Source organism: Musca vetustissima, unplaced genomic scaffold (genome assembly GCF_032173495.1).
Source record: "Musca vetustissima isolate MV318-11 ecotype Yass unplaced genomic scaffold, APGP_CSIRO_Mvet_v1 utg26122, whole genome shotgun sequence".
Lineage (NCBI taxonomy): Eukaryota > Metazoa > Arthropoda > Insecta > Diptera > Muscidae > Musca > Musca vetustissima.
The window spans coordinates 3,101-18,827 of NW_026875537.1; positions in this window are offsets into that span (position 1 = coordinate 3,101).

Genomic DNA, 15,727 nt, shown 5'->3' on the forward strand with positions numbered 1-15,727 from the left:
AACAACACTGCAGCAGCAGCAGTCGTAGTAATTCTACTTCACGAACGGGAGTGGATGGATGGCTAAGTGGGTGTGGGCTGTGGCATGGCATCTAAACGTCGGCAATTAGCAACTTGAGAATTTCAAGAGGAATGCTTTTGATAAATCCTTTCGTTGTTGAGTAGCGCCAACGTCAACATTTGTAACCTGATGTCACTGACGAAGCTATGCCTTTGCCATCGAATATCCTTTTGCAAATCTCATCCCAGTCAGTCATCAGGGTTTGTAAGCAACAGCAGCTGATATTTCAAGATGATGACATTGTTGCTGATGATACTCCTTTGAAGTGGTTTCTTCAAAAATAATTTTTATCAACTTTATGTTTATAATTTATCTGAGTAAGACCATGGTGGTTTTTTTTTATTTTCAAATATTCAAATTAATTCAGTTATAGATTAGCTGCTTACCTTCAGGGCAGAAGAATTAATAAGGGTGAAATAATTGGGAAAGTATTTTATAATTAAGAAAAGGGTATTCTAAAAAAAATTATGAACAGATTTTTTAAATTTTTGCAAGGACAAGCTTAGCTTTTTTCAAGGATATTTTTTCCAATATCAATGTTGGTGGATTTTTTAAAGAAGTTTTTCAAAGGACCATAAGGCGTGGATTTTTAAAGAGTTCACCCATAAAAACTATTAAATAATGGGTTGAGGCGTCGGGTTAGTTGCCCACACTCGGAGAACCCCTCCTATGAAAAAGCAAAGGTATAAAAGACCACGATCTGCGAATCTGCACTTGGAATGTGCGCACCATGTACAGAACTGGCGCAATTTTCGCTTTGGCGGATGTACTCAAGAAGTACAAAGCCGATATTATTGCCATACAGGAAATGCGATGGAAAGGGATAGGCGAAATAAATCAGACGATTACGCACTGTATTATAGCTGCCATGAAACGAGACATGAAATTGGCTGCGGATATATGATTAACAGTAGAATAAAAGACCTCGTCTCTAGATTCACGCCATTAGTATAATCCGGATAAAAGCGAAGTGCTTCTACATCAGCCTTATTTGCGCCCATGTTCCGACCGAAGACAAAGATGAGCAGACCAAAGACATATTTTACGAGCGCCTAGAAACAGCATATGACCGCTTCTCTGGCCATGGCATTAAAATTCTGCTAGAAGATTTTAATGCAAAAATCGGAAATATCTTTGGCCCCACCGTCGAAAAATTCAGCCTTCATGAAGAAACATCCGGCAGCAAAAAACATCGTAGTTAGCAGCACCAGATTCAAGCATCTCGATATACACAAGCAACGAGAAATCAAATTGAACATGTTGTGATAGACGGAAGGTATGTATTACCTTGTAGCAGCCAAGGTTCGCGCTCGCCTTAATGTTGCAGCAAACATGTGATCTAACACAACACGGAAACTCGACGTCGAAAAGCTGCAAACACAACAGGTAGCCGAGGCCTACTCCGCTCAACTTACCCACCTGCTTGACGAAAGCACTTATTGTCCCGATAATAGCATAGAAGCACAACGGCAAAAAAATGTCCACTCCCTAGAAACTGCAGCAAAAGCAACACTCGATCGGGAGTGTCGCAATGCTATTGATGTGAAAAACGCAGCGTATAGGGCAACCCTGCAGACAGTAGCAACACGTAATGTGATGGAGAATTATCGGGAGAAAAGGATAGAGGAGAAACGTGTTTTCAGAAAAAAGAAGAAAGAACAAGAAAAACGTTAGCATGAACAAATCGAGATGTACAGGTGTCAGAATGAAGTCCGGAAATTTTACCAACGAGTAAAACACCAAACCGAAGGTTTTGTTGCAGGTACATCCTCCTGGACAAGGAAGGAAACCTGGGGACAAAGAAGGAAACCTGGGGACAGATACATAAAGCGTGTTTAAGGAGCATTTTGAAAAGCTTCTGGTATCAAATAGTGGCGGTGAAGAAGATACCCCAGAACCAATAAGAGATGACGGTATAGAATGTATACCACCTAGTCAAGATGAGGTCAGAATAGCAATTAAACGACTGAAGAACAACAAAGCAGAATATTATTGCAAAGGACAATAAGGCATTAATTTTTTAATGAATATTTTTTCAGAGGACAATAAGCATAAGTCGATAAATATTATTTTTTCAAGGACACCAAAGCGTGGATATCCAAAGTACGATTTCATATTCACTACAAAATATTAAATTTTCTTTCACAATTTTTCAAAATGAAAAATTAACCTGACACGACTGCTGGCAGAAGTTACAATTCTATTAGAGACGGTGATAAGAAATTGAACATAATTTCATATCATTTTATTCGATCGGCATGTGTGTTGGCCACAACCATTAGAAAACTATCATATACTATATTGTCTCAGGAACACCCTCACCCTAAAGTGGAAAACTAACCAATAACAACCTCTTCCCACCCTTGTTCATGGCTTGTGTTAGCAGCTAATAAAAATCATTGAAGACATAACGTTTTGAGCGTGTGTGTGTGTAACTAATCGATGAAGATGCCAGAACTAGTCGTCGAAGATATAAATCGCTGGATATTGGTTGTCACGGAAGGAAGGAAATGGATCCTTAAGGCACTATAACAAAATCCGCCACCAACAATACACATATGTAAACCACATCTAAGTCAGATTTCTTTTGCTAGCTGCTGGCGGAGGAGGAGGAGGAGGAAATATTTACCAGAATATCCTAAAGGAAAACAATCGTGCTGATACAATCATTATGAGCGTATTTTTCGAAATAAAGAATTATTGCTTTTTGTAGGGAAGTTTTCTTAGGGGGGACGAAGTATGGGAGCTACTGGTGTATGATGAGGATGGGCAAATGAATTGTTTGTTTGCTGGTTATCAGCAACAAAGAGAAAAACTTTTGTTTTATTACACACTTCGTCTTCGTTTTCTTCTCATTTTGATTCGGGGGTTTCCTTTGTCAAGTTGATGTTGTTGTGGCTGTTATCATTATTATTATGTTTGTAGTTATTGTTGTAAGTATGCGGATTTATGGTTGGAGGACATAATGTCGCCGCCATTTATAGAAAACAATGGGTCCCTCCCCAATTCAACACCCCACTACAACCGTTGTTTGTTGAGGATAAATGATAGTCCTTTGTTTACACGCACTTGCTGGTGTCATAATCAGAATTATATAAGTAGAATTTCATCCTGAGGAAAATATTGTCATTTACATGGTACAGTGGGCTCTAAGGATCCAAACTGAAGCGTGGATTTTAAAATAATTTAGAGAGACCCAAATCTAAGCATGGTTTTTTAAAATTATTTTTGAAGGGACCCAAATTAAATCGTGGATTTTTTTAATCTTTTTTGGAGGGCCTAAATAGAAACATGGATTTTTTTAAATATTTTTTGGAGAGACCCAAATAGAAGCGAGGGTTTTTGAGAATTTTTGGATTTTTAAAAATTTTTTTTTGGGGGAAACCCAAACAAAAGCGTGAGTTTTTGGATTTTTTTTTTAATATTTTTTGAATGAACCCAAATAGAAGCGCAGATTTTTTAAATATTTTTTTGGAGGAACCCAAACAGAAGCGTGAATTTCTAAATATATTTTTTAGGGACCTAAAAAACATCAAATTTTGATATATTTGTTTAAAGAGACCCAAGGTGAAATATAATCGTGACATTTAAACATTTTTTTCCAAATCCCAGGGATAAACATGTAATATTTAAAAATCCCAAGGAAAAACATGAAATTTTTAAACATTTTTTCTAAAGTCCCGAAGGTGAAGAGGAATATAAAAAAAATTAGAAACATAAATTTATTTTAACATTTTTCCAAAGATTTTTAAGAACTCCCTGTACCACTGTAACCAAATTTCTCCCGATAAATACACTTGACAATGCCATTTCTTTTCCACCGCAAAATTCAAAATCTTATCGCAACACACAATTTAAAAGTATTTTCATTGTCCCGATGGAAATGAAAACGTTTCAATTTATCATTGATCGAGATGTCGCCTTTATGACATTTTCTTTAACGGATATGCCAATCCAAAAAAGAACAACAATAACAAAATAAAATTACAATAAAAAAATTACAATTAAAAACTATGAACATAATTTTTTAATGTTGTCAATTTTATTTGGACTGTTATTTTCCCAAAATCAGAAAAAAAAGATTCCAATCTATTACATAAATTTCCCAATGAAAGTTTTTGACATTTTATTGGTAATAGAAAAAAAAACATGGGAAAGTTATTCAAAACCTTTGTAAAAATTTAGCGTTTTGGGCGAACAACCTAAACAATGTAAGCAACCCACAATTTTATGTTGTACCAAAAACTTTCAACCCTAAAATAAATTTGGAAAAAATAGACACAAAACAATTGCGGCTTTTTTAAAAATAAATATTTTCACAAACCAACAAGTCACAACCCCTATTTGTTGTGGATATCCACAAGCCGCTTTAACAACAGTTCAAGCGCATAAATAGTTTAGTAAATTATTTTTCAGAGATTTTTAAATTGTTTTTGATATTTACTTTCCTTGTGGAGGTTAAATAGTTTTCACAACTCTTCTTAGTGACGGATAATGAGTGGATTTAAAGGATCTGAATTTAAGAAAACAATTATGTTCATAAGGAAAAATTGTTGTATGAATACATTAAATTTTAAATAAAAGTGATATGCAAAATGGAACTCAAATTTCATTAAATATTTTACACATAAAGGTTATGTTTACGATTTTAATGTCCCTAGCCTTTCCAACCCATGACATATATCAGTATATTTCAAATTTAGAACATTTTCCATATTTTTTAATGTGTTTGTCGACAAAATATTTTCAGTTTCACAACCATATAACCGAGAGGTTATAGCGTACTCACGACGAAGTACACACGAACTCTCACGTCAACAAAAAAGCTTATACAAGCCGAATAGAAACACGTAAAACAATGAAGACACCAAGGTAGATATATAAGGTAGCCGCATCGGCGAATTGAGAACATGATATGTCATAATTGCAAACAAAGCGAATAATTATTAATTTGCCGTAATATATCAAATTTGAAGCGAGTACCAATCCACCAATCAGAACAATGTATTTTTGAACTATATAAAAATTGTTTACATTTTTGCTAAATTGTATAATTTTGTCAAAATCCTAAAATTATGAATTAAAAATATATTTAAAGATGCAAAAAGCGTTTGAAATACTATTAGAGAGATTGGACGGTACTAATTTTTGCAGATATCAAGAGGTGGATCAAAACTGAATATGTTTTTCGAGGTATTTCTTAGCCTCTCTAAATTAGACTAAATTGAGTGAGAATCAAAATTGTGAAATAATAACTAAATCATATGTATAAAAGATGATTGTTCTTAATGGTTTCAGGTCTTGTGGTATGCAAAACCACAAAATCGTCATCTAGGACCCCTATTAAAATCACTACAGAGCAGTTGGAGTCTTTAACCTTTCCACAGACATAACTTCATGTAGAATGGAATATATTGATCTGCGAAAGGCGCAGTATCGACAACGCCAATATTTGAAGATTATGACATTTAGTATTGTAAAAGGGTGGGTCGTCACCGAAACAGTCAATATTCACACAGATTTGGGCTTAGAGACTGTACCGTTCTAGTCAACGGAAGTCACTGTAATTAGCATTTTGAAAATGTCTTTTCTTTAAGGATATACCTTGTTCTTCTGTTTGCTGTTCAAGTCATATTTGTGTGCCCATCCATCGGTACTTTATTAAGTACCGATATTATGAAATGGACCAAAAAACTTTATTTCATTTTCTAGTGGCTATGGAAGTCACAACTATGGTATTGTCAGAGGCTGAAGTATGAGACAATCGCCTCATGGTTTTGAACCCGATCGGGATTATGCTCCGGAAAAAAAATTAAGTTCATTGTCCCAGATTTATATTAACGGCCCGTTTGGCTATACTTCTTTTTTCATTGTTTTTTTTTTTATTTATTCATAATTCATATTTATTCATAATTCATAATTTTGAACGCCTTGTTTTTTGTATTGAAGTTTAAAGACACTTTTTATCTACCTACGGCGAATTTAAATAACAAAAATTTATTTGACATATAATGTTAACATCAGCTGCCTTGATACGGTTACCTTATCAATATACCTTGGAAGACACTTTTTTGATATTCACAATTTTATATTTTCGACAAGTAAATTAATATTTTTATCACATTTCATTGAAAAACAATCATTTATCGATTATATTTTACATTGAAACTAAATTCAAAAAATAAAATTACTAAAATTAAATTTGCGATTAAAACTGAAACTTTTAACGAGCGACCGAATTTAAAGAAAATGCAAAACAGCAAAACAACAACAGTTTCGCCCTGCAAACTTAATGTCATTGGTAGTTGATGTATGTACATAGGATTAAGACTCGATCTCGATAATCCGGATTATCCGGACTGCATTTCAGTATCATATTGTTAAAGAGGCCACACAAAAATGCACCTAGTTTAGTGAAAATTGTACTTATTATTTTGAATGTTCATATTTTTGCATTGAATAATTTTATTTTTTAATAAAAACATAAGATTATTTAAATGATCTCTAAATTTAAACCAATTTATAAACATGGATAATCCAGAAAATTTGATAATCCGGATTGGCATCTGTAAGGGTGCACAAAAAATACAGCAGTTGCAGAGTAACTGAGAAAACAAAATATGAAATGATTCAAAATAAGAGAATGCAGACAACAATATTATGAATGCTTAAAAACAAGTGCACCAGTTCCCAGGCAAGAGCGGCAACATTCGACTACGATTTGGCAATCGTTGCTTATAAGCCATAGTTCCATATATTTAGACATATTATTATTTTACGTTATCTAAATTACAAGAACATTGCAAAATATGGACCTAAATTTAAAATTGTCTGAGAAGAAGTTTTTATTTTTCATAAACCCTTCGATTGGAAAATACGCAGACATCTAAATAACTAAAATGGACGTCCATGCTTTAAATGTATTGATTGATTTAAATTAAATAAGGAGACGAAAAAATTATAAATAAAAAAATAGTACTAGCTCTAGCAATGCAAAGCTTCACTCAAGAACATTTCAATGGCTCACACCATATTTTTCAAAATTTCATAAATAGCTAACCATCATATAATATGCGATAAATTAAAATTATGAAATTACTTCCTTAAATAGATTTTTGCAACCAAATAAGAATAAACTGAGATATAATTGGACATATGATAGGAGTTTACACATGCAACTTTAGTATGCAACTCTACTGCTGTTCTAAAAGACAATGTGGCAACTCACCTCTATCATTTTATTTATTTTCCAAACAACATTATGATTGATCCCTTTTAATACACGACTCCTCTCTACAACTGGCACAAAAACAAATACCCGTACACGGCGACGAAGCGCACACGAACTCTTGTACAAACGAAAAAAAAAACGTAAACCACTGTTCACGTAAACCACTGTTCGCTTTGGGAGAGTACCAATACAATCACAGTTCTGTGTTCGAACACAACATTATTCTCGACATCGAACTTGTCGTATGCTTTGCAATGCTTTAACATAGACGATCTGTACCGAGAGAGCGAAAATTACTCTCCCAACGGATCTATGCGTGTGTCCAACATAATCATAGCAGTTTGCATATGTATTGTTGGCTAACCCTGACGTAAACACACCGAACAGAGACACACAAAACAAAAATAACACCAATTTCTTGGCAATTTACAATTTGATTTTTTCGACAAATTAATTAATATATTATAGACATTTCAATGGAAAACAATAATTTGACAATTATATTTCACATTTTCACTAATTTCAAAACACAATATTACTTAAATACCTTTTAAATTAGCGATTAAAACTGAGACATTTGACGATCGACCGAATTTAATGAAAAATGCAAAATAACTAATTGAAATCAATTGTTCCAAAAAACAAAAACAAACAGATGGCTGGGTTACCATGTTTGGAAAATTATAATTAGTTGGGGGAGTTCATGTAAAGAAGTGGAGATCTTAAACAGGTAGGATTCTATAAATTTACTTAACAAACATTAATATAAAGATTGCTGACAATATTTATTTAATTTGTTCAGCTTCATACAAGTATTTATTTAAATGATCTGTTTCATTTTTATTTATTAGAATTAAAATAAATCATTTGCCGGTTATAAGTTACAACACGTCGAACACAGTATCACTTGTCCCATAATGAATGACATTTCGCTTTTAGCAAAACTGAAAAAAATATTTTGTGGCCTACATATTTAGTAATATTAAGACCACAAATTATCTTTCAGGTAAACTAAAATAGTATTGCAAATCATGATATGCACCCCTATTCCGTAAGTCGTCGTCGTTGTCGATGACGTTTCTTTGTCGACATCACTTCGCATCGACATCGTTATCACTTTGACACTGATTTGGTATTCTGTAACACTCATGCGACGATGTCGACTATTTATCGATAAAATCAGTAAAACAAAAAACACATCTCTAAAATTATGGTCAGCTGCTTATTTTATGTTTGATATTTTTGTGTAAAAATGTGTTTGCATTCTTCACCTCACTGTGGAACAGGGCATTATGTCTTGATACATGTGTTTGCAACATCCAAAAGGAAACGAGATAGACCCATATTTATTTTTTAGTATATACATAGAATTACTCTCTGAGTTTATTTATGCATGTCCCTCCGTCCATTTAGTATTTTGAATAAGATACATGTCACCTTTATGATCCCAACGGGATGAAATTTGGAAAATTCTATCCAATTGGGATGAAACTTTATTTGGCACATAAACGAGTCCTATTGATATTGGTCAAAATCGGTTCAGATTTATATATAGATCCCATATATTTCTTTTATTTACATTTTATTTTGCATTACGTATTGAATAGATTCTATAATGATGTATCTTGTTCTTGTCCGGTCATTTTTTTTTATTTTCTTAAAAAAAATGTTCCAACACTTGAGTCGTCAACTGAAACAATGACGAAGAAATCTTCGACATCGACGTCGTCGTCGTCGTCACACATTGTTACGGAATACCAAAAATGTTTCAATAGTTATCGATAAATGTCGACAACGACATAGGGAATACTAATTTGAAAAAGACGACTCTCTTCGACGTCGTTTTGTGTCGACGACGACACTCTCAATTTGTGTACGCTAATCTGCTATTATTATTATTATTATTATTATTTTTTTTTTTTTTTTGAATTTCTGTCCTCTTTCCATTCTTCTTACCTTCTTTCCTAAAAACTCAGCAGATGTAACACTTGACTATGCAAAAATGCAAATTATACGATCCAAGACAGACAAGATGGCAACTCACCTTCATCAATACTCCATCTATCATTTTATTTATTTTCACAACAACATTATGATTGTTCTCTTCTAATGCACAACTCCTCTCCACACAACAGACACAAAAACAAATACCCGTACACGACGACGACTTGCACACGAACTCTTGTACAAACGAAAAAACGACACATGCCGAACAGAAACACATAAAAGAAGGAAAACAATTTCTTGGCAATTTACAATTTGATTTCTTCGACAATTTAATTAACATTGTATAGACATTTCATTGGAAAACAGTAATTTCACAATTATAGTTCATATTTTCACTAATTTTAAAACACTATTTTACTTAAATACCGTTTAAATTAGCGATTAAAACTGAGACATTTGACGAACGACCGAATTTAATGATGAATGCAAAATAACTAATTGAAATGTCAATGTCCCAAAACAAAAAAAAAAAATAAACAGGGTTACCATATTTACAAAATTACTATTATTTTACGGGAGAGTTCGTGTAAAGAGGTGAAGATCTCAAAAATGTGAGATCTTTGACTCCGACAATCGTAAAAACACTGTTTCGAGAAAAACGCATTTAAAGTTTGAGAAGCACTCTTACCGTCGCTTAATGCTGACACAATAAATCGGCTATGTATTTAAGAGTTGTTACGATTTTCACTTGTAATTTTAATGAGACAATCTTGAGAAGTAATAGAATCATCTATACTAAAGAAAGAATAGTGATGGACTGATTGACTTACTGATTTGACTGACTTAACGATTCATCAACACCCAGACGAAACGGCTGAAGCTAGAATCTTGAAATTTTGGGTGAGGGTCACTCTTGGTCCAAAGGTGACAGATAAGGCTCGGTTTTTTGCAAATTCGAACTAGAACGGTGCGAAAAGTACTAAATGTGGCACCATTTGTATTTTTGGAACCCGTAGAGCTAGAACACTTAATTTTGAAATGAGGGTCACTGATGGAGTGTAGAATAGATATAGCAAAGGGATTTTGGACATTCAACTATAAGTATCCGAAATGTACTAAAACGTACAAAGATTGCTACAGTTTCGTAGAATCTAAATGTAAATAGAGATAAAAACTTGAAATTTGGAATGCGAATTAAGGTTGTGAAGTAGGGTCGATATAAGGAGATTGTTTTGAAAGCGTATACTCATGCGTACGAAATGAATTTGTTTCACAGTAAATGTATGTTTGCAACAGCGAATTTTTTAAATTTTGTACTACCTGGCCACCCCGAAATGAAATCCTGTGTACGTACGAAATGAAATCCTGGTACAAATTTACAGCCTGTTTTTGTAAAATTCCAAACGAACGAATTCGAGTGACTTACGACCAAACTCCTTGGTTTTGAAAAATATGTCATTTATTTTTGTTTTGAATCAGAAAAAATTTATAAACATAAATAAAGGTTTGGTCGTAAGTCACTCGAATTCGTTCGTTTGGAATTTTACAAAAACAGGCTGTTAATTTGGAGGTACAAATGGAACTGGAATCATGAAATTTGAAATTAAAATTACCGGAATGTATGTTGGTATATGTACGTGGTTTTGGAATTTTTTTTTTATATGTGTACGAAAAGTACTAAACCGTAATTGGTACAATTTGGGTGAACCGATAGAGCTGGGATCCTGAAATATAGAGTTAGGGTCACTGTCGTGGTGTAGGATTGGGATATGTAGAAAGTTTTGGAAATTTGTACTAATGTGTACAAATTAGTACCAAATGTGGATTTGGGTGAACCGATAGAGCTGGAACACTGAAAGTTGGAAATGAATGTAGTTTGGGAAATTCATACTTATGGGTACTAAATTTGGTACAATTTGAAATTTCGATGAACTGATAGAGCTGGAATTCTGAAATTTTTAATAAGGATTATTGTTGGGGTATAGGATTTGGGTATATAGGAAGTTATGGAAATTCATATAAATTTGAATTTGGTTGATAGAGCTGGTATCTTGAAATTTGAAGTTAGGATTACTGTTGGGGTATAGGATTGGGCTATATAGAAAGTTTTAGAAATTCGTACTAATATGTACTTAACGGTACCAAATTTTTGATTTAGATGAACCGATAGAATCCTGAACTTAGGAATAAAGATTGTTAAAGTAGATTGTTATGGAAATTTATAATAAAGTGTACTAACTGGTACTAGAATTGTATTTGGGTGAATCTGTATATAAAATTTTGATTTTTTTCGAAATGTGCATTTCAAGAGTACAACGGGTAATAAATGATACCAAATTTGGTATAGAACTAGATTTCTGTTGCGGTCAGTATTGGTGAGTATGGTTGTAATATGGAGGTAGTTTTGGAAATACGTACTATTTAAGAACTAAATGGTTCTAAAATATTAATAATGATCGGTATTGGGTTTTAAATACTTACCACAATCACTAACAAAAAATAACAAATAAAAATAGCAATAACTGGAAGTAACAAATAACCATTTAAGGCCCAACCCCCCCACACTCGGTTTCAAAAAATTAAATTTTGTATTTCGATTTAATTCGAACCTACACTAATTCAAGAATGTTCGTATCTCAAAAAATTTTGAACATATAGCCGATTTATTGTGTTATCATCAAGGGACAGCAAGAGGGTTTCTCAAACTTTAAAACAGTGTTTTTGCGAATGACGGGCACGATAACTCAAAAAACAAACAACCCAATCGATTTCAAATTTTGGGACGTTTCTCTGTGAGTGTATAGCTATCGTATGAACTAGGGATAAAGCCAATCGGTGAAGATCTTCCTTATTTTTAACTAAGTTTTTGGTCAAAAATAGGCGATTTACCAAAATTTTTTTTCAAAGTTCCGCCATTTTGTTCATTGTTGTGCGAAGTCAATAATCCTAGTTCATACGAGAGCCAGACATGTACTCTTTCTAACACCGTTGGAATTTTCGGATTCCGATGTTCCAGTGAGGAGTTATCATGGCCGCCATCAAAAATAAGGACTTTTCTTTGATCACTAAAAAACAACATTTTTTGTAAATTATTTTTCTTCTTTTTTAAATCTTCAAATATATATGTGCAAAGTTAAAAATCTTAACAAGCATTAGTATTTATTTACCAGCCCATTTAAAATCTTAAAAATAAAAAATCGAGAATTGAGAAGGGGTGCCCTTAAGCCAATATAGACATGGTACAATTTCTCCAGCTACCCTCTTTTTCATTTTCTATATTTTTTTCAGGAAAACATTTTCAACCGCAGGATCATATGAATTTAGTGTGGTGCACCCATCTCGATTCCGAACTGTGGTAAAGGTTTGCACAATTCACAGCAACTCTATATTTGCCCGTCCCGCCTGGCCTACTTAACTCGCTCAAGAGGTTATGGGAGTGGAATTTTGTATTTAAGTTCGTAAATGGTGAACCCTGTTTCGACACAAAGAAACTTAAAGTTGTGGCCAGTTTTCTTGCCCCCAACCCCTTCTTAATGAAAACGCATTGAATTAAATTTTCTAGAATAATTTTTATTTTATTTTTGTTTTTATTTTATATTTTGTTGAGTTATTTTTTTTTTAATTTTTGTATTTTGTTTTTAAATTCTTCATATTTTCGTATTTCAGTTTGTGTTTTTGTTGTAGTAAGAATGTAATACAATATTTTGATTTATTTTGACAAGTATTAATCTATGTATGACATTTTGTATTCTTATTCTTTGTTTTGTTTGTTTGTTTGTATCTATATATCGTATCTGTCACTTATAAATAAGAGTATGTCATTGCAATGATTGAATTGATAGATTGATTTTTTTTTCATCGGAAATAAAAAAATCAATGACACATACAATTACATATTTTCTTTTTTGTTGTTGTTTTTTTATTTTTAATTTAATAACTTTGGTTGTTGTTCTTATTCGTTTGTTTGTTTTATTTACTGCTACTTGAGCGTTTCTTGTTTTGTGGCTTAATTAATTAAAATGTTTGTGGGGGCAAGGGGATTTTCTGAGGGAGGGATGGGGATTTTCTTCTGTATGTAATATTTAAATACGGTATATGGTATATTTTGTAAGACATATTTTTTTGCTATTTTTTTGTAATTTATAATTTTAATTTTTTATGCATATTTAATAAAGGGGAACAAAATGGTAACGAAACAAACTGAATGGTTAACATAAAATATGACTAAGGTTGGAAGGTAAGGGCATCACACAATGTTTTTAAAACAAGTTCCTAACGGTATTTTTAAATAACTTTTGATACCCGGTTGTCTTATTTATGATTGACCCTTACCGTCCATATGGAAAATTTAACATATTTATGTTTGAGAGAGTATTTGATTTTTTATTTGAAAGGGAGGGAGAATTGCTAGAATAATGTTTTTTTAATGACTTTCAAATTAGCCTCACACTAATCTAAACTTAGGAAATAATCAACAATCAGATCGATTTTTTTAGTATTAATTTTTTTTTTAGTTTTCATTTTTTAATATATAAATTATTTATAGTTATTTAGCAGAACAAATTTTCTAAAATTAAAAATTATACATTATTATAAAAAATACAATATTTATGAGCAAAATGTTTTTTTTTCAGTTTTTATTTTTAGTTTTACTGCCAAGGGCAGTTGAATTATTTTTTTAATTTTTTCTTCTTATATTTTATAATAAATTAAATTAAACTATTTACAGGTTTTTTTTGGGGAAGTACGAAAATTGTTGTTTGTGTTTTTTTCTAAATCGTATTCTAAAATTAAATCGTATTCTAAAATTAATTATAAGAAAATAAAAAATAATTTACAAGTCTTTTATTTTAAATTATTAACAAAATTATAACAAAACTTAATGGTAATTTTTTAAAATTATTTATAAACATTTTTTTATACAGAGAGCGGTGAAGAGAAACTGTACACAAAAAAAAAATAATTAGTTAACATAATAGCAAAAAATTATTATAATTAATTGTCCGGAAATGTACAAAGCATATCGGTGGGAGAATGACTTTTGGAAAAAATATTAAAAAAATATGCAAAAAAAATTTTAAAAATATAAAAAGTAAAAAAAAAAATATATATTCAAAAAATATAAAAAATAAAAAAAAATTTAAACAAAAATTAAAAAAAAAAGATAAATTAAAAATTAAAACTCGAAAAAATAAACGAAAATTATAAAGTGCAAGGATAGAGCTATTGAAGAACCACACATTAGCCAACTTTATACTATATCAAAATCTCCACCGATTTCAAACATAGTTTTTATACGTGTTTCTAGACCCCAACCCATTGTCTGTGCAAATTTTGGTGTCAATCGATCAACAAATAACCCCCTAGGCGCGCCATTTATTTAAAATCGGAGGATATTATATATGGAAGCTATAGCCGAACATTGACCGATTTGAATTACATTTAATACATTTTCATATAGGCTAAATTTGGCAGTCTGAGAAAAAACTGTGTGTCGATCGGGCATATATAGCCTCTGTAGTACACCATTAACCTAAAAACTGACGAAGTTTTAGAGTGGAGCTATATTGAAATCGAAGCCGGTTCAAACCAAACTTAAAACACTATGTTCTGGACCCAATTCGAATCCCTAGGCAAAATTTCGTATCTTTCGAACTTAAGTGGCGTCATTGGTGCGTAATTTTCCTAAAATAGGACGAAATTATATATGACAGCTATATCCAAATATTAACCGATTTCAATTAGCACACGCTCTACTAAACAAAATTTGACGCACAATAAAAAATTTCGTGTCAATCGGGCTCTGCAGTGAACCATTAACATGCAATCTGACGAAATTTTACATGGAACCTATATCGATATCCGAACCGATTTCAATAAAACTTGACACATATCGTTCTAGACCCGATTCCATGGCCTATACAAAATTTCATGCCGATCGAACAGACATAGACTCTTCCGTGCATCATTTACATAGAATCGGGCGAAGTTATGTATGGGCCTAATATTTAAATGTGAATCGATTTAAACCAAACTTGACACACAACATTCTAGACCGAATTTAATAGTCTATGCAAAATTTAATGTCGATCGGATAGACATAGCATCCCAGGTGCATCATTTACATACAATCGGCAAAACATTTTATATGGGAGCAATGTCGATATCTATCTAGACCCTATTCCATTGTCTGTGCAAAATTTCGTGTCGAATTTGTCTACATAGTACATCATTTACACAAAATCGGATAAAATTATATATGGGAGGTATATCGAAATCTGAATCGATTTTAAATCAGAGTTAACATACGCTCTTCTAGGCAAAATAATATCGCCTTTGTACAATTCCATATCTATTGGACAGACTGGTGGTCATTTATACACGATTTACCTGAAATCGGAGGAAATTATATATGGGAGCTATATCGGAATCTGAACCGATTTGAACCAAACCTGAGACACAACATTCTAGGTCCATTTCCATCGTATA